The 26446-nt window shown below is 43.0% G+C and overlaps 1 protein-coding gene across 6 annotated transcripts in view; it reads right to left on the reverse strand.

Annotated features, from left to right (window-relative positions):
* Positions 1–26446, reverse strand: part of ZBTB20 (zinc finger and BTB domain containing 20) — a 512445-nt gene that overhangs the window by 99001 nt on the left and 386998 nt on the right. Inside the window, exon 1 of one of the 6 annotated variants that reach the window (XM_052794818.1) lies at positions 16948–17163. The exons of 4 other annotated variants lie outside the window; for them this stretch is intronic. The gene's annotated coding sequence lies outside the window, so the exon portion shown is untranslated. Of the gene's footprint in view, positions 1–16109; positions 16544–16947; positions 17164–26446 lie in introns of those variants that run through there. One more of the 6 variants, XM_052794819.1, reaches the window with a different exon arrangement.

Below are 26446 nucleotides of genomic sequence, written 5' to 3' on the forward strand. Positions count from 1 at the left end.
CGTAAATAGCCTAGAGATGAAGAGGGAAGTTGGTAGTACACATTATGCCGATGGCACATTTATCTACCACACTACAGGGGTGACTGAACAGGCAACAGTCAGGGGAAGCACCCATTGACTGGACTGGGCTGGAGAAAGGTGGAGGGCTTGACCAAAATGGTTGCACAAAGCATTCCTAGTAAAATCTAATGCAGCAGTAACTGTCGTTACCGTATTTATTACAGAGTTAGTGTAGTTTACTACTCGGGTATTGTATTCAGAGGTGAAAAAGGGGCAGCTCTTGCTATGTGGACAGCATTGACGGGATTTTCAGGCTTGCCATTTTCCTGTGGCCAGAGAGGTAAATAACTCACAGATGTAGTGTGATTTCAGCCATGGGATGGCAAAGGGAGAAGTCATAGCTCCACAGATATTCAGTTGCTCCACTGGCAGCCTCAGTCTTTCCTTTCTTCTCAGGATGGAATTTATTATCATAGCTCTGAGCTCTGACTTCATTCTTAGTGGCTGATTTTGTGTCCAACTGTCTCTTTGCTGGCTGCTTAGACTAGGTAGGGGGTATTGCCCTAGAGGATCATGCTGTTTGAGGACAATAAACAGCTCTAAAAATTAATTATTTTTCTTTAACCCCCACCTCCTCATTATCATTTTGCAGTGGTAAATACAAAGTGCAGATAAGCAGTGAAAACAGAAGACGTGAAGTACCCATGACAAAACACAGAAGCGTTAAAGTGACGCTCCCTGCCTTCTTTACTTGGAGCTGAAGTTAGCTGACATGCTAGAAATCATAAAACTGAAAAGCAAAAGTATATTCAGCAAAAAAGTGATTTGATCCTTTTTTAAGATCATTCATAGCCTACATTGCACTGGAGAACCTAAGTCCCCAGGAGTTGCTGGGATACATGCTGTGTGGGTTTCGAGATGGACACCAACTTCATACTCTCAGCTGAGCTGCATTAAGAGCTGTCTGATGCCCTGTGGTCTAACAGCATGACTTCTCAGGGTATGCAATGCCGATCAACCCATCCCTAAATTTGGTGGGCACGATCTTCCTGGTGCAAAGCTCACTCACACCCTCAGCATTATCGAGGCAAAACTCAAGAATCTTTTCTTCCCTATGACTCTTTTAAGAGAGAGATGTGTCTGTCCTTAGAGGAAATGCTGGGGTGAAAATGTCTGAGTATTATTCAGTATTTTCCTGAAATTTTCCAGTGCTGCTCTTATTCAGGATTAAGTTCTACTTTATTTTGTTGTACCAACAAACAAACAACAAATCCAACCCCAAAGCATTTAGTCTAAATCCACTGGAGTTTTATTGCACTGCTGCTTAAGTGGGAACAGACCTCAAATGCTACTTCTCCCTTTCTGAAAGCAGAAGACCTTAGCACTTGAGCTCAGAAGCTTGACCATTAATTGTTTGTATTGCAGAGCCTATGACATACTTAAGTAGCTGAGCACAACAATAAACACAATAGCCAGTTCATTAAATCATTCTTTGTTAAGACTTTCCAAAGCTTTGGGCTTAAGCCTCTTAAAATTGAAATCATTATGCTATTTTTTTTAAACAAATGAGCAAACATAACTCACACAAAAAGGGAAAAGAACAACAGAGTCTTTGATGTATGCATCATCACTGTGATGCCTCACTGAGATTAAACTATATGTCTAACACGGCTAAGAGGTTTCAGCAGCTCTTTCCAAGGAGAAGCTGAAAAATCAGGAAGGGCTATAAAGTGCTGCCGTTGCTGTCACCTCTCCTGCAACAGCTTTCCTTGGCCTGTCACATCACGAGAGAGGCTATCAATAAACTTTGCAGAGTGGTGTCTGCGGTCCCTCTTGTGTCTGTAAGATCCTGTCAAAACCTTGACTTGTTGACGCACCCTGCCAGGCTCTGAAGATGACTGCAGATGACAAAAGGTGGAAGTAGGAATGGAGGTTTGCTGCCTTGGGCGAGTTTGTTCTTTTAATGCCGCGTGCTAAGATTCCAACTCAGAAAAATGGAGCCAAACTATTCACAGCCTTGCAGGTATTAGGCAGGCATTTTACACAAGGCTATTTAGATAAGGCTGAAATACCTTAATAAAATGCTACTGTGATGAGCGCACTGAACTATGCTCCTTTTGAAATAAAATCACAATCCTCACCCCTTCTTTTGCCACACAGCTCTGGCTGCCTACAGCTCGTTTCTCCTCTCCGTGCCAACACTGCAGCCGCACTGCAAAAGAACTCTGTTTCTCTTTCTCCTTAAAACAATCCTGCACCTTTTCTCACATCGTATGTCATAGGCAGAATCTCTGCCTTTCCCCTCCTGTAAATACCTTTAGTATATGAATTCACACACTATTAGCATGAGAACATGTTCTAACGAAAGCAGAAGAGATATGCAGAGCTGAGCAAAAGACAAAAAAGAAGAAATTGCCATCTTTTTTTCCCCACTGTTGCTACTATCTGCTTCTTCCCATTCCTCAGCTGTGTTGGTTGTCATGTTTGGTGTTACAGCCGCGTCGGACTACGAGCCAGCTTCTGGTGGGTGCCGAGTGCTGCCTGTTCTTGATCGGGTTAATGAAAGCTGCCAGCGCTCGGTTTCCTTTCTGGAGTTGTCCCCTAGACTATAAGCAGTTCAGGGCTGGGGAGTGTTGCTTACGGGCTTGTGAAGTGACATGTTCCTCTTTGGGAATAACAAATACAAACAATAATGGGTATGTTCAACATCCTATTCTATCAGACCATTAAATCGCTTTCTTCCGGTTTTTACCATTTCTTACAATTGCTGCCACTATGAATTTTAAGACAAAGCTCATGCTGATATGGAAGTTACAGAATCGTGGCTTGGCAGAGGACTCCTGCTCTGTGGCATACCACCCTGCAAGGCAGTTCCTCCTGAGAGGAGGGTGAAGAAAAAAGGTGGTGGTGGGGAGATTGAGGCAAAGCCCAACTTCCTTTTCCCCACGTAAGGTACCCCAGTCGGAGCAGAGGGCTTGCTAACTACCTGTCTAGGACAGTTCTGGCCTCAGATCTAAGACAAGGCTCGCATTTCTGTGCAGACACAAAGCACATACAGCTTTAAAAAAAATGCATAAATGAATTGAGAGTTAAAAACTGCTAGAAAATACTCCCTGGGATTATCTGTACTATCAAGACAGGAAAACTTTGCAGATGCTACTGTCTCTCTAGAGGAATAAATGCTTGCATTTTAATATTCTCAGCAGCTGGTTCCTGTTGAATGCCATCAGGATGATTCAGCCACCCACCAGGAACACCAGTAGCAAGTGCACACACACAGAAATCTGCAAAACTTTCTGCTCCCGATGCCAATGCTGTTACTTTGGCGGAGTCTGATCTGTATTAGCTATTCTTCATTATTACCAGTAGCAGGTTTAACTTCACCGGGATGGCGAAAGAAACCAACCAGTCCCTGCTGCTGCCCTAATCAATCCAACCGTCTGCCTCCTATCAGTAGTGCTTCCCACAATCCACATCCTTAGCAGCTTACTCTGTGGTTACCTCATTCACCTTCAGCCTCGCCACAAGTAACATATCTCTCCTGTCAGCTCGTCCCTTCAAAGTGATGGTTCAGGCAGTCTGATGTCCTTCCCCCTACACGGCTCAACATCTGACGAAAGGGACATCACCTTATAACATACTTGGTTTCTACATGAGACTCAAATGCAATAGATTACTTCCTCACCCTAGCTGATGATCAATTTATGTCTAAAAATATGAGGTCTGCTATCTCTCCCCATTTTTTAAAAAATCAACCTCAGTGATGTTTGTCTGTGGTCTGTGGACCACTTCCAGGTGTTTTATGGAGGTGCATCTGTCTAGCAGCAATAATGAAGCATTTACTTTTCCTCAAGCGGCAATGCTTCCTGACAGTTGTCGACCGGGTCAAATCACTCAAGGTTTCCTCTAATCCCACTGGGACAAATTTCTGCCTCTCTTTTGTCTGGCATTTCTTGGAAGTAGACTAAACTGTGATGCCAATCTGCAGAACCCTACCTGGAGAGGACAGAAACTACAGAAGACAGAACTAAACAGCATAGTCACTCAGAGACTGGGGGACCCATGACTGTAGATCCTATAGTAGGGAAAGAGTCTTTCAATCCTAATTCATGTGGTGACTGACAGCCAGAGAGCAAAAATAAACAGCTCAAATGCAAAACAGTGGGAATGTAACAAAGCAGCTGCACCCATCTGGTCAATAATGCCCACTGAAGTTTTCCTCCTTAATACTACTGCCATTTCATTCAAAGCAGTACAAAAGGTACTACAGGTGGACAGCAACGCAGTATCAACACCTAGTCTAAAATTATGGGGTTTAATTCCATCATCACAGACCATCCTAATTTCACCATTATTCAATGTTTTGGGGAAAAAAAAAACCAAACCAAACCAAACCAAAAAAAACCCCATGCCTTCAACATGGAGATAAATGTTAGCTCAGACCAAGCCAGCAGCGTTGGCCCTTCCACAGGAACAACCCCAAATACTGGTGCTATACATACAGGTAACCCCTCAAGTAATCTCTCAAACAAATGAAAGAAATTTAAGTTTATTACCTGTGCCAAGTTGTTCTAATGTGGAAAACAAGCCAAAATAGAGAAGTCAGAGATTGTGCATTGAGTAAGTGACAGAAACATTATGAACACAAGTGTTCTCATGTCAGATCCCTGATGTACCCATATAGCTTGTGACACCTACTGCTGACTGCAATGATATTCATCCTGATGAGAAGTGATGCTATCATATTCCTTACTTGCTTCACAAAGAATATCTTCAAGAAGCTGTGTCATTTCCAGAATCCAGAGTGGTCCCTACCATGATCTCACCTTAAATCAACAAAGTTACGGAGCTGCCACTTGCTCATTCTAATGAGTGAAACAGTTAAGTGCCATTCAGAGTCAGCCAGGAGTCTGCATGAATATGGAAGAGAGAGGCAGGAGGGCAGCAGAAAGTGAGAGAATAATCTTTTATATGGAATTAAAAATGGGGGGAAAAAAAAAGAAGAAAATTTTAACTGCTTCCACTGTTTTCTGGTATTTCATCTCATGTAAAAAAGGAGAATTAAAATTCACAGAAATTAAAATCACTAAAAAACAGGGAGTTATTTTCAATTAAAGAATAAAAACAGTGTTTTGCTTTTTTTTTCTGCCTTGAAAAAAGAGTAAGAGAAAAAGAACAATCTCATTTCTTTTACTTTTCTTTTTTTTGCAATCGATAATGAGGTTTTTCTGACCAATTCTTCCAGTAAGCTATCTCACTGGATGCGATGTGGCAACAAGGATCTGTTACCCATTGTGGTTTCAGGGCTGAGAATGGATTGGATTGTCTTCTCTGTTATTTTAGCCCCAAAGTATATTTTAAATAGCCTTAAAGAGAATGAAAATTCTTCTCATACCAGCTACAGGGAGAAATGGCTTTAGAAATTACTTTCATGTTTCCAACAGTTTTTGTTTTTTTCTCCGAGTGATTTTTTTTTTAATTTGCTTGCACAAATGCAAGGGGATAGCCTTGTTTGAAAATATTGGAATACAACACTTGGTGATCCATCAATCAGCAAGAATACCCAGATATGTGTTTCTAGTAAGCAGTGAGTGTCATGGAGTTTACTTCCAGCAGTGAGTGTTATGGAGTTTGCTTCCATGCACTTCATTCAAATCAGACAAGTCAGCCATACAAAGCCAGTTTGAAGGGCTGGCTTTTTTTTTGCATCTTCTTTAAAAGCACGTATCTTCTTAAAAGCTAGTCTGACTGGTCCAGACTGGCACCATTTCAGTGCTTGGCCTACAATGGCAACTTAGAAATTATCTTTTATCTCACCCTATTTTCCCAAATTGCCTAGGACTAGGCATGTGTTTTGAAAAGAAAATCAAAGTCCTTCAGAAAAATATTTTTTCTTTCTTAATAGAAACCAACCAGAAGTTTACCTCAGCCAAAGGATTTTATCAAGATTTAAGAGGAGACCACTAATACCTTCAAAGTGCGAAGAACTCATTACACTCACACTCAGCGTTCTTGTAGCATCCGTGACAAGCATTATCAGAGTTATTTCACAGGTAAAAGAAGACAGGAGAGAAATGACACAACATCTGAGGGGAAGATGCAAGAATTCTTCATGCTGAACTGCGTGCAACCCAACGATAAAGGCAACTTTGCCACTTACACCTAATGATTTCGTAGCGTTTTACAGGCCATGTTGATCCCATCTTCTCAGCTGCCCCTGAGATGGGAAACCACCGGCTGGTTTTAGAGTTGTTTGGAGTAATCTGAAGCCAGGGGGTTAAGTGGCCAGTCCCAGGCAGCACTGTGAGCGGGCAGCGGGTGAGGAACATGTCCAAATCACGATGTCCCAGCCACCAGAGCAGAGAGAGGTACCGCTCTGGAGAGGGCTGGAAGAGAAACAACTTGAGAAAACTAACAGTACACTTACCCTAAGAAAGTTTTACCCTCTTCTTTGTTCTTTTGTCGGTAGGAAAAAAAAAAAAATAGCTATGTGTGTCAGAAGAGCTTTCTCTCGCCTAATTAGGCCTCCCTTTCGTTATGCCCTGAACATTGGAGTTTTAATCCTGAGCACAGAGGGGCCTTGGGCAGAAAATTTGGCCAGTCTTTTTCACAAAGTCTGAATGTGTTCAGACCTTTCAAAACTGTACCAGCCCCTCTCTAACCTTAAGATTAAGCAGTACATTTTCAAAGCCATAATGAGCTAAGCCCGCTGGCCTCCTGTGAGATAGGAAACTACCCACTGCTTGAGAAGCTGTGGACCATAGTACCCAAGGTGAATTACTGCTACTTTTTGTTACACTCTTAACATAATCTGATATTCCCCATTTGTCCTGACCTTATTGACCACAGCAGACTACATTTGTTTCTCTTTTCTGTCCTTTAATGGCTTTACAATGCTTCTCTTTTCACACTACTTTCTGCGTCTAGTCTCAAGACCTTTTCTCTTATATTCCCATCTCTTTCCCTCTTTACCACTGGATCGTTGCCTTTTCCCACATACCTCTTTCATTTCTGCCTCATCTACTTGGGAAGAAAAAAGAAACCCACTGTCACTGCATACTGCTTCTCTTCTCTATTCACCCATTTCTTCTGCCATCAATAATTCCTCATGTCTCACTTCAAATTCCACTACTCACCTTCCCGTACCTTCAAACTGTACTCTGGGTGTCAAAAATTCACCACCAATCAGCCAGACCAGCAAAGTTTATTAATACCGAGCATGGGGAGAAGATTTCTGACAGTAGAGGGCTCCTTAATACATCAGACAAAGGCATAGCTGAAGTTAGTCCAATTCAGATTCAAATGAAGTGATATGGACTGTAAAACCTTCAGAATAATTGTCTTAAATATGTGGTCATTCCCTTACTTAAAGGCTTTAAGGTTACCTGTCTTTCTGAAAGATATGTTCTAGCTCACCAGAAGATAAGAGCTTTAAGAAATTCAGTAGGCTTTATCACGTGAAGGAAACTAGAGGGGACTATCAGAAGGGCCCTTGCTGCTTGATCATCTCCAGAGGTGAAAAGGCAACAGCGTCCAATCTGTCTCTGACTCTGCTTGGCAGTCTCCCCTGTTGTTCCACCTGCTAGTAGATGTTGGATAGTTTGGGACAACTCCATCCCTCTTCAGCCACAAGGGTATTTCTCCCTCTTTGTGCGGATTACCCTTTCCCAAGCCAGGGCTTCACAGCTTGCCGTAAAAACGGTGATTGTGAGGATCTAAATGAATGTATTCCTCTACCACCCATCTGTACACAGAGAGAAAAACAGAGCAACTTTTACTTTTCAAGAGCCTTTTCTCATTTTACTGCTCCAGCTTCTGCTCAGGGCTTTTCCAGACTGCCTCCAATAAACCTGACCTAGTTCTCCTTGGCTCACTGAGGTCCCCAGAAGCATCACTAAGAGCTCAAGATTAATACATTTTTTCTACTACATGTTCGAAGGACCTTAGCAGCCACAGAGCTGTTAGGCCCAAGACACATGAAGTTATCAATGACTCAATTTACATTAAATTACCATTTGGAAATTTATCTTCTTAATCATATCTATGAGAATATACAGTCACGTCTTAACTATGGTACAACTGACAGATATGGAACCAACCAGCATCGAATACGTGGACTTTTCAAGGTCTGTTTAAATTCAGTCTAAACTGTGGGTTTATGGCATTGCAAAAATTTACTGAAAAAACATGAGTTAATATTTGTCCAGTTCTTTCACATGAGAAGTGCTGTTACCGTTGTCAAAAAGTCTACTGTGGGCTTAAGTAGCTGTGAGAATGCAAAACAGTTTAAAAAGTGAATAGCTTTCATAACTAATAGCAAGTAGGCAATATAACAGATGGCAACTCATATGAAAGATAAACCACATCTTAATAACAATAACTTACATTCAGAGGGGTAGCATTTCCTAGGGGTTAGAGCATGGGACTGGGATCCAGGATTCCCAGGTTATCCTCCTGGCTCTGCCACTGACTCGCTGTGTGAACTTAGAAAAGTCACTCAAAAATCTCTGCCTCAGTTTCCTCATCTGCAAAATGGATATAGTTCTTACAAATACCACCAGACCGCCGAGGGGAAGAGGCCCAAGCCGTTAGTTTTCATAATAAGCATTTTGAGACAAATGAAGGTATGGAAGAGCAGTGTTTGGTGGTGCCATTATTCAGCCATTGATCAAATTGCAAAGTGGTTACTTTGCTCAACACTGAGCTAATACAGCCGTCCCTGGAGTGAGCGGTGGCAGCTGCCTAAATATGCTCCATACCCTTATGGCATGGTTCAGGCCGGGAAGTGAGTATTGCCCTACGCAACCAACACTTCAGAGGGAATTCAAGGAGGGCAAATACAATTACCTTCACTGAAATTTAGCCAGGACGTTATGCAATGTTTAACAACAGTCTGAATCTCTATTTTGTATCTCTGACAAAAGGGAGCACCTACAGCTCTCCAGGTTTCTGTCATCATTAGTTGGCACATTACTTCATTTTGATCAGAAACAAGATTGCTTCTCACTCGCTGACTTTGCTTTGTGCAGCTCTACAGAGTTTCACAAAGGTCCTCCAAAGCAAGCACCAGAACAGTCTTATGCTGTCTGACATGAGCATAATACAAAGTGAATAGGCTGCAAATAGATGTTCCCTTTGCTTTCCACTATATAACAACTTTTTTTTTTTTTTGTATGAGTGATGGCTTGAATTTTTAACTGTGTGAGTAGTAGAGAGTCTACTCGGAGAGGGTCCATTTTTGCCATGCTTGCCAGCCAGAGACTTCCCCCTGACTTTGGTGAGAATTTCATGAAAACACAAGTTAGAGAATTGGACCAGGAGGGAAAAAATGGTTATAGAGAGGAAGGTTCCTTGTAGGGTACACCCTGGTGCTTCAGCAATGTGCAGGCAATGGCACAAACTAAAGCCTGAAACCAACTTGCTGGTTTGTCTCATCAGTGGGGAAGGCTGCCTCAGATCAGCTCTGTTTTGCTCTCTCCATCTGTATAGGGTTGTTGAGGCACTGATAATTTTCTATCGCTTCTGAAGATTGTGGGGATATATTTCAACGAGTCAAAAAAAAAAAGTCACCAAAAAAAATAAAAATAAAAAGAACAGCTGATTTCACTGAAGATGACTCTGGCATCTTCCTACACAGAATTTTCACTGGTATTTCCTGATTCTCCAGCCAAAGAAATCATCACTAAACCCTTTTTTTCTGGGAGGAGGGAACAAAAATTATTTCTCACGCTAGCTCTTTAGGCTTTATGGGATATGTAGTTGAGATTAACATGTCAAAGAGTTTTAGGAGCCCTATTCAGAGGACTGCCTAAAGAATATTATATGTAACTGACTTAACTGCTCTCCAGATGGTCAAAACTGAAAAGGCCATCTGAACAAAATCAAGTTTTGGAAAGTGCCATGAGAAATTTTACCCAGAATATGTGGATTCTGCTTCAGTGGAAAGAGAATTACTCTGTTTTATTAATTATTTAAAAAAAAAAAATCTTAAGTTCATACCAAGAAATGTTTGGAAATTCCATGTTGTTATTTTCAAAAGTGATGAGCTCAAATCACAAAATCTGGATCTGGATGCCTAACAGTGCCAGAAGTTCAGGAGAGTTTGGACCGACAAGGCTGGCTCAGGCAAGTGTTGAGTGTTTTCCCAGGATTTTTTGAAGGCCAATACAAGGGTTTCAAAGAGGAGAGAGGCATGTGCAACATGGCAGAGTTACAAAAAAACATCGCTTGGAATTTCCTGGGTTTTGCGAGATTAAAATTGTAAGTCTAATTAGTTTAAGGAAATTAGCTCTTTATAATTTTCGTTTGGTACTGAAGAAACCAAAAAAATTAAAAATAGACTGAGAATGGAAAAATTAATGGGTTTCAGTAATTAGTTAATCAGAAAATGCTCCTGTCTTAGTGTGACTGTCCAACACACATTAAAAAAGAAAAAAAAAAAAAAAGAAAAAAATAACCATGACTTTCCTCATACTTTCCAAAATAATATAAGCCTCACCTCTGAGCTTGGAACAACTACTTGACATTTCAACTCAGCTCATTTTTTAGTGGTAAGGCACCGAAATAGGTGTTTAGGTTGAAATACCATCTCACCATAATATTAATACAGACACAGAATAAACACATGCATCTTGGCAAAAATAAACCAGAATTTGTTCCTCCTACTGGCCACATCACATTTACATGAGTTGCATGCACTAATGAAACGTTAAATGGAAGGGAAACCTCTTCTGAGAGCAGACCTTTTCACCAAGTGCTGAACTGGGGATCTCTGACATCTGAAAGCAGCAGGACAACTTATTACGCTGTAGGAAAAGGCATTTCTCTTGACAGTAGTGATCCAGTCTGAGGCCCCACAAACCACACACTGGTGCACTAAAGAGACATGTGTTAGACAAGCTGTTTTGTCCCTTGGCTATCACCCTCGCGAGCGCTGAATAGATCCGGATTGGGCTGGCTTAGAAAAAAAGTCAGATGAAAGCAGTGAAGTTAAGCCAAGTCAAAAGACAACTTTGGTGCAATTCCACCGAGTCCAAGTTATGCTAACAAAACTCCAGCAGCAACGAGCCTGGCCTTCTCTGCCCAGCCCAGAGCCACACTTTCAGACATTAGCTGCAGCGCTTGGCTTTCAGCTTTCCGCAGCTCGTCACTATATTTATTTAATGAGGTAGCTAAATATGTATTTTATCATTATTTGAGCTTATAATAACTTTGAAACAGAATAATCTACTCGGCAGAGATGAAGTCAAAGAAGTTTGAGGAGAACGGTTTTTTCTTTAAATAAAGATGCTGAGCAACAATCCACTGAAATGGCCGAAAACTTGAAAGAAGCCTTTTACCTCGCACTTACATAGCTCTCGAGCTTTAGCCTTACCGTTGAGCTGTTTACTGATTGTCAAGTCAAGTAAATTCACGGGCAGCTACCAGAACGAGCTCACAAATAAATACCCACAGCTAGGACTGCTCAGAGCACTGGAGCGTGCGTAGAGTAACAGGGAACATCATGTACCGTGCATGAACAGCACGCAATTTTTAAACATTCGTAACACTAATTTCAAAACCAAATTTCTTCCAACAAAGTCTGTAATTCCTTCCTCAAGACCATGAATGTGCCTAAGCAGGAAAGGTTAAAGCAAAGCTGGTTTCAAGTTGCTAGAGGAAGAGAGAAAAGGAAAGAAGCCTCAAAATGTTGTCTCTGGTCAAAGAGTCTCTTACTCCTCATTGAGATGACTGGTAAAAACTAAATGAAAAGAAACGGTCTGCTGTTGAGAGCGAAGAAGAGATATTGGCAATTTTGTGAAGGAACTGGAGGCATATACAAATAAAGTTTCAGACTGCAGGAGTCATCTCAACTCAGCTCCAGCATCTCCGCTACAGCCAGTGCACCCCGCGTTCTCCAGAGGGATGCTGTGCTGTGCAAAGACACGTTCTGGGGTGTCTGGTTTCCAACACTGATTCAAGGGGATCACCCTAAATCCTGATGTTCTAGCTCTGTTTTTCATTAACCCTTTCTCAGGAAAACCTGCACTGACTCAGTGGGAAGGTGTCTCAGTTAGATGAGAAATAAGAAACACCACCACCTAGCAGGGAGACCTCAATGTGGTTCAACACACCTATAGTATGGCTGAAATACGGTTGTTTCTGGATTCCTAACAAACAAACAAACCTCTACTACGTATTTGCCTCACTTACAGGACTGCTTTTGTACACTGGCCTAAGTATACACCAGAGAGGAAATGCTAAAACTTACAGATCTTCAGCTGCGCTAATAGGAGTATCAGCACAAAATGTATACAGATCGCGTACACAAAATACGCCCATACTTCCCCCTGGAGCGTGGCAATCGGCCCGCACGCAGCCAGCTGCTGAACAGTGCAAGTTGGTGGAAGGACTGGCCGGCCAAAGCATCTACCTCTGACGGAAAGTGTCAGTAACTCCTTTGTGCCTCTACAGTGCAAACGGGATTTCGGCTTTGATGATCTTACCGAATTCAGATGAAAAAAACACCGAGTTCCACAAAGATAGAGCAGTAATTACAGAGGGAGCAAAGTTGTGTAAAAAGCTCATTTTCTGGTTTGCTTGCCAAAGTATATTACAATTCAGGTTGCACAAAACTGAAGCAAACAAACAAAAACCCAAATGCTTTAAATTCCTCCCCAAAAATCTCAATCTCCCCCCTTTGAACCCTCTCGTTTTGGAATGTTTTTAACTCTCCCCCCCTCCTCCTTTAAAAATCAATTCTTAACACTTGTCAAAATAAATCCTTAGTTCAAAACCAGAAATTAAAACATTGCATAGGAAAGAATCAAAACAAAACATTACCTCTCTTTTGGAAAGACAGACCTTTTTTCTTGCAATGATTTATATGCATTTGATAGCAATTCATTGTTTTTGTTGACGTGACTTTGCATTTTCAGGCAAAAAGTTTTGCAGCGGTGTTTATCTAAATAATGTATTGCTAAAGACAGCACAAACAGGGAAAAAAAGTCATCTCCCTTAACTAAAATGTGACTCAGTAACAGAAATATTGCTGCCATAAGGCTACTTGGCTATACACCTCCAATTGCTAGCTGCTGTCTGGCTCCCTCCATCCTATTATTAGGCACCAGCGTTCTGGTACAGGAAACTTTTATGGGTGGCGTACACAAAGCACGTCTGATTTCTACCTCGCACTTCATCCTCTATTCCTTCAGCACAACCTTTCGTTTTCTTACAGCCTTAACTTCCCCCCTTTGCTCACCTACAGGCAGAAAAGCCCCGCATAGGGATCGCTACCTGACAGCTTTTCAAACTCGGTGTGGAGAAGGTGCCTAAATGAAAGAAATAAATAACCAGAGGAAAGTTTATGAAAGTGAAACGAACGGCGCAGAGTGGCAGGAGCGGCAGCAGGCAGCTCTGTACTGCTCCTTAGACTGACACAGGTGTATCCCAACTTCACCCACTCAGGCAGGAGAGACAGAGGGACACACACGAGTGCATACGGACACGCTGAGAAGTGCCAGAAAGGGCAAAGGAAGAGGTAAAAGAGAGAAATAAAACCGAAAGGTGTTATTTATTTTTACAACTCGACAATGAACTTCAATTTTGGCAGAGGATTAAAAACAGCCCTGGGAAATGATTAAGGGCTTTTTATTTTTTCTTTTCTATAAAGCTTCAGCACAAAAAAAGAGATTATAAAAGGGATACGCTCGCACAGGCACACATAAAATAGGGGGGGAACTGGGGAGAAGGAAATGAAAGGAAAAGAAAACAAACAGCCTCCTAACAGGCCCATACTGCTAACGGGAGTCCAAATAAAGAGTCATATGATATCTGATAGTGCAGGACACGTCGCCAGGAGCTGGAGCGGATTGCCTGCAGGAAGAAAGAGCCAGTGTGTTACTGCTCAAAGAGCTTTTCTTTCCCCCCTTTTTTTTTTTTTTTGCCCTCTCCCTCTTTTCTCCTGTACTGTGAATGTGCTACTCTCAGGTCAGGTCCGCGGAGTCCCCGAAAGACAGCTATCATCTTTCTCCCTACTTCTGGAAGCAGTGAGAGCCACTGGAAGATGCCTTCTAGTTGAGATTGAGGGGGGCTAAAACTAGGTTTCAGCTCTGTCACATCCTCCCTGTACTGTCACCATCTCCACGGTTGCAGATACAAAATGCTCACAAAAGCGTGTTACATTAAAAAAAAAAAAGGGGGGGGGCGTAGAAGAAAAAAGATTCAGACAGAAAAAAAATGAGACTGCTTATCCTATGGAAAACTTCAAAGGCCAAGTCCCATTTCTGTGCTCTTTTGTTTACTTTTCCTGTGATTTTTTTTTTTTTCCTTTTTGGAGAGTGAGAGAGCAAGAGAGGAAAGTCACAGAAAACATTCAGACCATGAAAAACATCAGGAGTTGGGAAAACTCTCCGGAAGAACGAGGAAAGCGAGGATTTTAAATAAAAGAAAGGCATTTGTAATTTGCCAAAAGTTCCTCTGTTTGTTCTGTTTGCCAACAGAACGACCAGCTCTTTTTGGTGGTCCATCCCTCTCCATCGAGCATCTCATGTTAAACTGGGGAGCCCGCAAAGTACTTTCGACTCGACACTGCTACTGCTGTTACCCAGGGAAATGCAGAGCACCTGGGTTACCTGCAGCCAAGGAACCTGGACTCAGAGCAGGGGACTCGAGGCCACGACGACCCCCCCAGCTTCTGCTGGGGAAGCTGTGCCCACCACAGCTTTGGCGAGGGAACAGCCCCAGCTAACGGAGCTGGAGGGGTGCAAGCCCCCAGCCTAGATACCGGTACGAAAACAAAACTGCATTTTAACTGGCCGTTTCACTTGTCGCGGACGGTTTCCCTTCACTTTTGCGAGGGACGGGCTGTATCCTGCAGGACTTTTTGCCATTGTAGGGTAGTGGCACTCCTAAAGCAGTGCAGGCAGAGCCCAAGGATGGATTTTCCCCCCTTCATCACATGAGAAGATGTAAATGGACTAATTCTCCGTGTACACTTACACAATGCATAGATGTTGCTTAAAAACAATGCCATAGATACACATGCGATAACCTATGTAGCTGTAACAGATGACCTCTTCCGAGGGAAGCCTGCAGCATGAATATAAAAATCAAGGTATTGTAGTAATAATGCCCTGCATCCAGAAACAATCGTTGTAACTCTGTTATAATTTGATCTAGTTCTGTATATTGTGAGCTTCTGATTTTTGGGGGGAGATATAATATACAGCTTCCTCTCTTGTTTTCTGTACCACTGCTGTATGATGCAGTTTTTAGATTGGTAATTTGTCAAAGCCAGGAAAATACAAATCAATAAAGGAAGGCAGGCAGAATTTGGCTAAAGAAAGCGCTTCCTTAAGCTACTGAATTTGCAACAGTATATATTCTCAAACATCCTAACCATTGTACAGGAGACATTGTAGAGAAGATACCCTGTATGTTATACACTGTATGCAATAAAATTCCAATCTAAACGTCTCCTTAAATGTGATGTGTTATTCCCTTCTGTATTACGTGTGCCTTTTCCATGTAGAAATAGACAAAGAGTGTATCTATAAGAAATACATTCAGAAGAACAAAAAATCTACAGTGCAAGGAGTTCTATCCTGAAATCCTCAATTTGGGGCTCGATTAAAGAACCAAACTCAGAAGGTGAAATGGAACCATTTGAGAGAGGGTCCCACCGAACAGGAGAAACAAGCAAACAAACAAACAAACAAAAAAATCCCTGAGCTCTGACTAATCATTTGAGCTGCCAATGAGAGGTGACTTTTAGACAGATGGTCAGGGAAAAGCTGGGTCCGTGGACACAGACGTTAGTCCCCCATCTGTATTTTAGGATCCTAGCTTCCACAAGCCATTACCAACTTTTTTTCTAAGTGACAGAAAGTGAAAGATTTCTGTTCCCGCTCATTTATTTCTTTTCTACCGAAGCCACCCCATTTCCCTCTTTTTTTCCCCCCAGTAGGAATCTGTTGTTTGATCTTTTAAGTAAACAGAAACTGTTTGCAGTATAACTTTTATGCCCCCCCCCAAAAAAAAAAAAGAGGCTAGGTAAGTTGGCAAAACAGCAATTGGATTTAAAGAGAGAGTTAAAAAAAAGGGAGAAAAGAATGACATATCAAACTCACTTGGTCTCGTCCCCCTTCCATTCCTGTTCTTATTAATTCCAAATTATAATTTGGAGGTAAGGGAACTGCATTTCCTTTCAATCTATTTTGTTGCTGCCACACATTCTGTGCTTTGCTTCTCTCTCTTTCTTTTTAGGGGGGGGGGGGGGGGGAAAATCCCTAATAAAAATAGAAAAACATATCTCAGGCGTTAAGCTCGCTCTCCCCCTTCCTTTGTAAAGAACTCTTTGTTCTCTAGTGAAAATGCTGAAAAAAATCCCCGGGCTCCCTGAAACAAGTGCAAAACACTTAGAGGCTTTTGGGCTGGCGAGGAGCCAGAAACCCTCCCGCTGTCTGGTTAGGAAGAGAGGAAAGAGAGAGAGAGGAGAGAGAGGGAAAAAATTGGAGCTTCCTTTAATAGACATAGGAAGCAGGTCCTTTTTTTTTTTTTTTTTTCCCCTTCCTTTTTTTTTTCCTTTTTTTCAAAACTGGCGGTCAAGCGTTAAGTAACTCCCTGTCTAAATCCACCTGCTGGAAATGAACTTGGGTAACCCCCCCAGGGGTGCACAAAGAGGAGACACAGTAACACACTCCCGGCTCTTCTCCCACCCGCCCCCTCCCCGCTGCCCTGCTTCCATTCTCCCTGCTCCCAGCACACAAATGCCCACGGCTCGCGCTCCCCCTGCCACCACCAACCAACGTTCCAAAATAAACGCTCGCTCCGTCTCCTTAAAGAGCAAAGGGGGGGGGGGGGGAGAGAGAGAGGAAAAAAAAAAAAAAAGAAAAAAGGGGGAAAAAAAGAAAAAGCTTTTTTCCATCTCGGTTGCGACAGTGATAAGGGGTAGGGAACATCTCATACCTGGTGTGAATGCTAATCAGCCAGGAGTTCTCCTTTTTTCCCAAGACAGGGAACTGTTTCCTTCCAAATTTATTAGAACCTCCTCCACTGCCTCTTTGAAAAACCTTCTTTGTCACCCTCTTCCCAAGTCCTGATACTTCTTTAAAAAAAAAAAAAAATGGCTTCGGAGCTCCTTCTATTCTTGATATTGATTCTCTCTCTCTCTCTCTCTTTCTCCCTCTCTCTTTCTCTCTCCCCCCCCCACCCCCCCACCCCTCCTCCTTTCTCCTGTCTCTGTCTCTTCTGAGTGGTCTATTGATAAGTCCCTAGAGGCACTGGGTCAGCCTGCCCGTAGGAAACCAGACACAATGCACAAATCTCCGAGTGCCATTCTGCCATCAGCAAGCAGACCACGTTTAGGAGAGAGGAAAAAAAAAAAAAAAAACACACACACACACACACACACACAGTAGAGCAAAAGACAGAGAGAGAGAGAGGGAGAGTGTGAGAAAAAGACTGATTGGAACAGGAGGGAGGGAGGGAGGGAGGGAGCGAGAGAGCGAGGGAGAGAGAGCGACACTGCCAGTCAGGTTAATCATCCCTACTTTAATTAGCTGTTCGGCTTAGACATAAAACAATTGAATTTGAATGATCTGTCAGTGGGCTCGGCTGAACCAAAGGGGAAATGCGAATATTACAAAAAAGACTGTTGGTGTATTCAGATAAGCTCGCCGGGAAAATCCTCAAAGGATAACTATTAAAACTTACCACCAAACAAAAAGTACAGATTCAAATGGCATTATACAGAGGCCCTCTCCAAAAAGCTGGGAGATCCCTTCCCTCTCTTTTTCACACACCGCCGCAGCTCTCGCTGAAATAAACACCCGCGCCTTCCCGCAGCCTTCAAACGCTACCTGTCCTGCGGGGTGGGGAAGGGGCTGCAGGTTTGCCTGCTACTTCGGCTCGGTTAAAGCGAGACCATGCCGCCCGTCAGCTGAATTTTCCCGACGGATCACTGGAATGTTATGATTCTGGAACTACACAAGCTCCGAGAGCACATCCTTGCCATGGATGTCTGCACAGACACAGACACATCGAGTACCTGCCGGATACAGATGGAGATGCTGTAAAAAGGCAATACTGGGTATTGGGATAGACAAGTCCCAGGCACTGGGGAGGGGGAGAAGTTATACCCCCAAATAGGTGGCAAAGCGCTCCATTCCTTCTACCCTGGGCTGCAAAACAAAGTGCAGTTCAAATGGACGAATCCCGGCGATAACCAGCGCAGCGGCAGCGCTGCGTGGCGGGCAAGACAGAGATTTATGACACTTCTGCAAAGTCTGCTTCTAAAAAGGTGTGGGGCTGGCGGCCTCAACCCTCGAGAGGGAAGGCAGCAGGTAACACGCTGCTGTGAGAGGGAGCTGCCAGCGTGTTTAGCCCCTAGACGTCACCCCCCCCGCCCCGCCAGAACTTTCCCTTGTTCTTGCTGGGGACCTGCTTTGGGTTTCAGGGCACACAGGCTCCGATGTCCCCTCCCGAACGAACGGCAGCAAGGGGGGGTGCGTGTGTGAGAATTTATTGTGCGAGGCAGGTATATTCTCTGTGTTTTAAATACGTTCTCTGTATTTCATATAGGGCTGCAGTTACAGCAGTAAATCCGTAATTCCTGATCAGCTCCGTGAACATCTGCTGTATATAAACTTTTAAATGGGCACAGCTAACCTGCAAGCGTCGCTCAAAAGCATGGGAAGAAAATAGAGAAGGAATTCGCAACGCGGCTGACTGCTGGCCTTCCAGAGGGAACGCTGGGATTCCCCCCCTCACTTTGCATTTTGCGTACAAATGCTTAAGGAAAGAAGAAACAAAAGACAGACAGAAGCTCTAGCGACTTCTCTACGTTAATTTCATCATCTTTTCTACATGCACCTCCAGTCAAAGCTAGCACCAGTTTTTATGTGTTTCACCATTAATGGAGAGCTGATGGGAGGGATCAATATTATTCATTCCTTCTATCACCCTCTGCTATGGGAAAAGGTGGGTTCCTGCCCTTTTCCACCTTTTAAAATGCCACGTGCTGGGTGACTGTGTCCCACCTGCCTACCAGGCCGTTGGGGCCCGTTGGCTCAGCGCAGATGATAGGAAGAACTAACCAGGGTCAATAGGAGAGGGATGCACTGCGGAAGCAAATGGGACATTGGACTTAATGAGGTCTGTCAAATGCTATTTATGAGCCATCTCCCCGGCCTCCCCAAAATACGAATTGCTCCCATTTGAAATATTACGGGATTATGGGAGGTAAGACGCTACCGAAGAACAGAAAAGGAGAATTCAGAGAAATACAGTGCCATCAAAGGCCTCAACTCCTTTCCAGATGAGAAGATTTTGTAGAGCACAGTGACACAGACAAGTAGTTTTCTCTTCCCTGGGTCAGTACCAAACTAATAATCCAGCAGGGTGCAAAACAGCTCTGGGCTGTTTCTAATGAAATATGCAGAGGACCTGACCACTTGATGCAGGGGTACAGTGGAAGAAACAGTGTGCAGTCCTGTAATTACAGGCTATGGTAATGGTACAGGGGGCCCTCAGTAAGGTTGCACAGACAACATTAACTGTGGCATTTCCTGAGTGCTTGACTTAGTAACATTAACATTACAGTAATGCATTTTCAATATAATTTCTCAGGGTTTTCTTTTAAAGCCAACTTAAAAAATCCAATGCCATTCCATGTTGCTGCTGATGCTGAGGCAGGTTAGCACCTGTGGAGCTGTAATACAGAACTTCACCACTTCAGCCGGCAGCGTCATCGACAGCAGGATGCTTACGAGGTGATCGACCACTGGAAGAGTGTGAGGATGCTTCATTCAGGGGTTTGACGGTGTCTTCCTGACAACGGGAATGCTGAGAGTCAGGAGCCCTAGGCTGACTTCCAAGGAGCAAAGTGCACTGCCATGGGAAGAGACCCTTTGGTCCCTAGACCCCTAAACCTGCATCTCTTCTGTGGCTGTTGGTTTTGCTTCCATCCCCTCCATTCAGTTGACTCCATGGACTGCTGTTCCTCCTGTTTTCTAGCTTGCGCTCTCTCGTGCTATTTCTCCCTCCCTCCACTCCTTCTTACAGTCTGTTCCTCATCCCGTTACCCCAAAATGAGCATCCCCTCAAATGCCTCTTTACCTCTGCGATACCCCAGGCACAGACAGACCCTGCGCACAGAGGAAAGCAAGCTGCTTAGCATGGTAAATTAGGCCACGTGGCGTTCCAGGCTGCCTTAACTAGACCACTTCTTGCAAGACTGTTTAAAACTAACTCGGGTATCATAATTTGCAATCCACAGTGTAGACATATCAAAATGTCCTTGTTCTCATTTCCAGTGCTTGCTGCCATAGCAACCCCTGGTCAAAAGGAAATTTCCATTGATATCAGAAGGAGCAGCATTTCACCCAGGTGAGTTTTTACTATGTGGCACATATTTTATTAGCATGTGTTCTTGATATGGTGATCCCCAAATCTCTTATAGTGCTTAATGTAGAAAGCGCCTCTGTTAAGTCCTGCTCTTAGTAGGCCCCCTTCTACTAGAAGCTACATAAGTCAAAGACCTCCTGATTTCTACCTGAATATCAATGAAGAGCAGACCAGGAGTCTAAATGCAAAAGGCCAAGAGCAGCTCCAAAAAACGTACATCATCTTCCCCTCCTGAGATTTTATCACGGATTTTAATTTAGATACATGATGATGATGATCTCTCTCTTTGCGTCGCACCCTCTTGCTTGCTCTTCCTTCACATAAATCATTGCATCTATCAGGGAGGTTTAGCCAAAGCAGCGAGAATTGAAAGCTCAGTCTGATCAGTTGAATAAAGTTTGCTGTTTGCTATGGAAAAGGCAATCAGCGCTGCAGCAAGCTTTCAAGCTCACGTGTATGAGACCCACTCCATAGGAAGAAAGTGTGGCTACAGAATTGGAACAGATCTTTAGGAGAACTGTACCAGGATTTGCCACTAGCAAAGGGCAGGACTGATGAAAGGAAAAGCCACCACCAGAACTGCTCCTCACTTTCAGACTTCTACATGCAACATGTTACACCAGCCAAAAGCAGGACACAAGACAACAGGAGACCGGGAAGAACCTGGAAATGGCAGAGTACTTGCTCCTTTAATGTATATAAAGTATTCTGCAGAGCTACTTGTAACACTCAGTAGGGCTGACATGAGCTGACATTAATGGAAAATCAACAGATCTGGGTGGCACAGAGAGGAATTTGGTTCCTTTGCAAGGAAGGAGCTCTGTCTACCTGAAAAAATGGCGTTTAACTATGTAATCTCAGGATAAGTTGTATAAATACATTCCTCTAGATTTATTGGCTTGTCTTCATAAACAGCTGTAAGCCTGTGCTTTTTGTTCAGAGACGTAAACCAGCACAGCATATTGGAGAGGGTGAATATATGGTTATCATTCAATATGTAAGAAATGAGAGAAAAAGACTGGAAAGTCCACATATTCCAGAAATCTACTCCTTGCTTATGTTTTGGGCAGGCAATCATTCCTAACTCGCACCACTATGCTTGGTAGATAGATACCTTTGTATGCCAAGGTGAGAAAGGTACCATGCCTTGCATCTAACCTAGTTCATTTCTGTCATATGTGAAATTTGATTTTCTGGGGCAAAACAACCAACCTTATTTCCTATTGCACTCATTACCAGAACTAGCCCCACCACATAAAACTATATCAAATGTCCAGGACTGGTTCCTAAAGCACCTTTTACTGACACTGTGCAGTTCCCAAGGCAATTCCCTTCAGAGATTTCCTGACAATAGGGAAACATAAATGGAAACATCAGAGGGGCTCCATATTTTTTCTCGCTCAGACAATCCAAATATAATGGCCTCTTTTGCGGAAGAGCCTCTCTTTTTAAAAAAATGAAAATATTGCAAATTGGGCTACGAGAGACATTTTTGTTCTTCATTTTGCACATTACCGCCAGCAATAAGATGCTGAAAAGTGAGCCATGCCCTCACGGGCACCAGTGCAATCCCCTTGCCTTCACTGGAAAAGCAACAGTGCAACCTAGGGGAACTCTATAAAACGTCTGGCTGAGAAGACACAAGAAGAGCAAGACTCCTGCCTTTCTTCCTCTTCGGCTGCACTGGGCCAAAAAGTAAGGTTTCGAAAGTGCGTTTTCACAACAAATTAAGGAAACCTGATCACTGGTTAAAAAGCAGATAAACGAGGAGGTGACTTTCGCAGGTGATGTTTTCCGTACGATTATATGGTTGCTTATCGCGAAGGCCTCAGAAGACTTTAAAACACTGAAAACATCAACTCTCTACCTCGCTCTCTACCCTCTATCACAATCCATACTGTTGTTACCAGATTGCATCTCTGCTCCAAAATTAAAATGACTTAAACAGCATCGTGTGTTATATTCAGCCTATTCTATTCTGTTCTGTTCTATTTTATTCTATGATTTTTGAAAGAAGCATCAGTATCTCAGGGTGTTAGGAGGCTTAATTTTCTCTCATACTTTTATAGCAAGACAATTAAAATTTTGATTTGAAGAACTTTAAAGCGGACGTCGGCCCCACTTCTGTTCTAAATGCTGACGTGAAACATGCTATATAACCCTCTTGCTAACTTTGGTCCTGTCACACAGTCACAAATCTTATTTCCCGCATTTGGAGGTGACAGGTATTGTGCCTCTGCCTCCAGTCTTTCTTATCTAAAGATGTCCTGTTTCTGGAGGCTTTTCCATAGGCTCAATGCTGAGTAGAAATTGTAATTATTTTCATATTCCTCATTCGGGACAAAACCTTTGTAAGAACAACAGTATTGCTAGCAGTCTGGGGAGCTGTACAGCCTCAGCATGCCAAGACTGTGAGATTCCCACCAAACCCACCCCACCGAGGGCTTCTGGCTTCTCTGTCCAACCATTAGTTTTGTCTCAGGGACAGCTGCAAGGGTCCCTACTCTGCCCGTACCACTTTCTCTCTTAGACTTGGATATAAATAGAGTGGGAAGCCAAAGAGCCAGAGGAGGGTGTAGAGTTCTGCCTCTCTTCTGCAGCAGATATGATTGTCCATCATGTCCTTGGGCTGGGTGAAGCCGTGAGGAAAGAAGACACAGATAGGGTTGATCTCCACCTCCACTCTCTCCACAGACACAGCAGCAGCTTGCAAGGTGACGAACAAGACAGGCTCAGGAAATGAAGAGTAGTGCATCACTCATTTTTCCTGCCTGTTTGCTCCTAATTATCTTCCAATACATTTCACTGGTAGTTTTATCATACAGAAAGACAGAAGATCCTTCTGGTTTCAGCACATAATGACTACTTTTAAAATGGCTTGCTATTCATTCTTGGGCAAGCCTCAGTTTCTTCCTCCCTCCCTCAAGTTCACTGCCTCTCATTCTGGATTTGTTGGGGGGTTTTGGTTTTTTTTTGGGGGGGGGGGGGGTGAAGGGGGTGTGTCGATCCTCTGATAATGTATTCCAGTAAAAGGAAAAGAAGGGGCAGCAGAGGTGGCTTTCACTTTCTTTTTATGAGATTGTGGCCACACTGAAAGGAGTATCCACAATCTCAATAATTTCATTTTGGCCAATACAGGCTTGAGCTATGCAACTCCTCTGTAGCCCCTAGTACAAATCAACAGAGCCTCTTTTATACTCGTCTTCCAATATTTCTCTCCAACCTTAGAGAAACAGAGAATTGCTATAGGGCAATGAACTCTCATTTTGCCATTGACATTTCTGCAATCCATCTCCCTGAGTTGGGAGACCCTTTCACAGATCCAGAACCTCACCAGCATAAGGAAGAATTAGTATAATTAAGAATTAGACACAGGGTCTCTAAAATGGGAATCATAACAATGACTAACATCACAAGAGTGTTTTCAGAATTAATTCGTGTAAGTAAAGCACTTAAAAAGATAAAAATGTAGGAGCTGCCACGTCAGATTAGACCACCGCTCCATCTAGTTGAACGTCCTGTGTGCAATGGAGAGCAGTGGTAAACGCAGGGTAGCAGAATTGGGGTCCCCCTCTCTGTGCAGGAACAGGGTTCAGTCTAAGCACAGTCAATGCCAATCCTTGGTTACAGCATTATTTTATGACTTTGGGGACATATTTAAGCCCCTACAACCCACTGTCACTAAATGAAGTGGTCTTGCAATGAAAGGAAAGAACCAGGCACAGCAAGAGTCTGGTACAGTGGCCATACAGCTGTACATTCATCCCTGTGCAGGACAGCTTCTGATCAAGAGTTTCTGCTTATCAATGAGAGAATCTAAAATTATTCTAAAAATCTCAAGTTTCAAAAACACAGTTATTGAAAAAATGTGCAGTAGGATGTAAGTACTTAGAAAATGGGTACATAGAAGGACATACGTGCCACACAAACAAGCTGGTTAAAAAAGCAGCCTCATCCTCACTGGCTCTGTTTTGAGCAGGGGTGAGGGTTGGACCCAGATGACTTAAGGAGGTCTCTTCTGAGTTTTATTATTCCAGGATTCTGTGATTCCACAATTTTCCATTGCAGAGTTCTGTCACTGAACATGAAACAACTTGTGGTAAACATAATTTTCAATGAAAATATTATTAGGGAAGTTTCTTGGGTCCGGGATAGAAACTCCAGTTCAAAGCTGGAGAAAGAGGCTGACCCTCAAGCCTGATGATTAAGGTTGTCATGAGGGAGACCTGGAAGGGAACAGACTCCCACACTCCCTCACCCACTGCAGGAGTCCTGACCCTGAGCCATTAGCTCTATTGAGGTGGGTTTTTTGAAAACTTGTTTCTTTATGAAAAAGTTTCATAAAGTTTCATTCTCATACTACAAAATTTCAAATGTTTTCACCATGGGGCATTGCGGTTTCCTGGCCAGCTCACCTATATGACTATGCATTCTGCTAGTATCTGCAGACCTTAGATGACTGCTAACATCACTTGTGACAAAGGTAATGACAATCTTTCTATGAAATTTCATTATCTCAGATGGTTTGACACCTTTATTTTAAGTCTTACAAATTTTTCACTTTATGAAACAGCCTTATCTGAAAAGGAAATGGATGGGTTCGGATGAGTTTGTCTTCATTTAAGAGTAGGGGTTTACAATTTGGTTTTACTTTTGTATTAATCATGCAATGTTTAACAGAAACAATCCATACAACGCAAAACCCTGCTGAAAGATAGAGCCACAATAGATTTTTGTGTATGATTTTACTCTATTCTATATTCCACTTCAGGACAGAGTAATGAAAAAGAACAAATTAGAAAATAATCTGTGAAAAAGCAAATGCCTCATAACTGACTGAACCATAAACGAGTCCTATGTTACTGGGACTGGATAAAGTATCATCAGCGCCGGATTATTACATAAGAATATGTTAGTAATGTAGCAGGAGTCTAGTCTTTTAAGATGTGAAAGAGCGTTATCTAACCTCTCCGCAAAGTTCAGGAAGAGGAGCCATATGTCCAAATAATCATTTCCTTGCTGTGTTTAACATGTCAGTTTTTTCAAGGGGCCTATTTCAAGTTTAAAAAAAAAAAAGGTGTGAAATGCATTTCGATTTTTTTTGGCAAAAGCAGCTCATTTTCAAGCTTGCAAGGAAACAAGAAAAACAAAATCAAATGTCAAGTAGATTTGCTCTTTGTTGTAATTAATACGCAAGCATTTGCTCGTAGATGGTCCTGAGCCTGAAAGCAAGTAGCGTCAGTCATGGTGCTATTAAAAAGGAGTAGTTCTCTGGGAATCAAAAGGCCAAGTGTTCAACCAGTAAAAATCCCCACTCAAATCAATGGCCCTAGGCCAGTTTACATCAGCTAAGGATCTGGCCACAAAGGAAGGACGGCGGGAAGCCCGATGACATGCCACGTGCTTGCCGCGTTGGGCCCTACATGCGATGAGACGGCAAAGGAAGGTAGGGCAGACTTCTTCAGAGCGGGAGGTGGGAAATGATTAACTGAAAATAAGGAAATTGCAAAGCCCTACGCCGCAGGCCACGTGCGCGCTCAGTTTCTGGTCAAGGAGGTTACCGGAGATTTCTCTTTGAGTCAGAGCAATGTAGTGGATAAAAAGGCCCTGCCTAGCCAGAGGGGTTTCCTGAGGCCATTGCAGACCAGCTCAACACGCTGTGAAGAGGCTCGTTTTCACGAAAGTTTTTGCTGCGTTTGTAACGCTGGCTCCAGGTCCCCTAGAGCTTTAAGTGCCACATCACAGTGGTACAAGCCCAGCGCTGAATGCCTGGCACAGGACCAGGCGTCTTCCCTTTCTTCTCTCAGTTTCCTCAAGTCAGCAGGTGGGGCTCCGGGGCTCCATCTTGTTTTGATTTGTGGGGGGAATTTTTTCTCCAAGAAGGTTGAAGAAAAAAATTCCTGCTGAATATTTGCTCTTCTCCTCCTTTCCCCCATGTTGTTTTGTTGAGGCATTTGGGGAGAGAGAGAAAAAAAAGATTTTTTTTTTTTTTTTTTTTTCTTCAAAGGGGCTCGCTATTTTTCCTGACATGGGGTGCTGGAAACCCTTCATCACCAAGGTC

Source organism: Harpia harpyja, chromosome 8 (assembly GCF_026419915.1).
Source record: "Harpia harpyja isolate bHarHar1 chromosome 8, bHarHar1 primary haplotype, whole genome shotgun sequence".
Lineage (NCBI taxonomy): Eukaryota > Metazoa > Chordata > Aves > Accipitriformes > Accipitridae > Harpia > Harpia harpyja.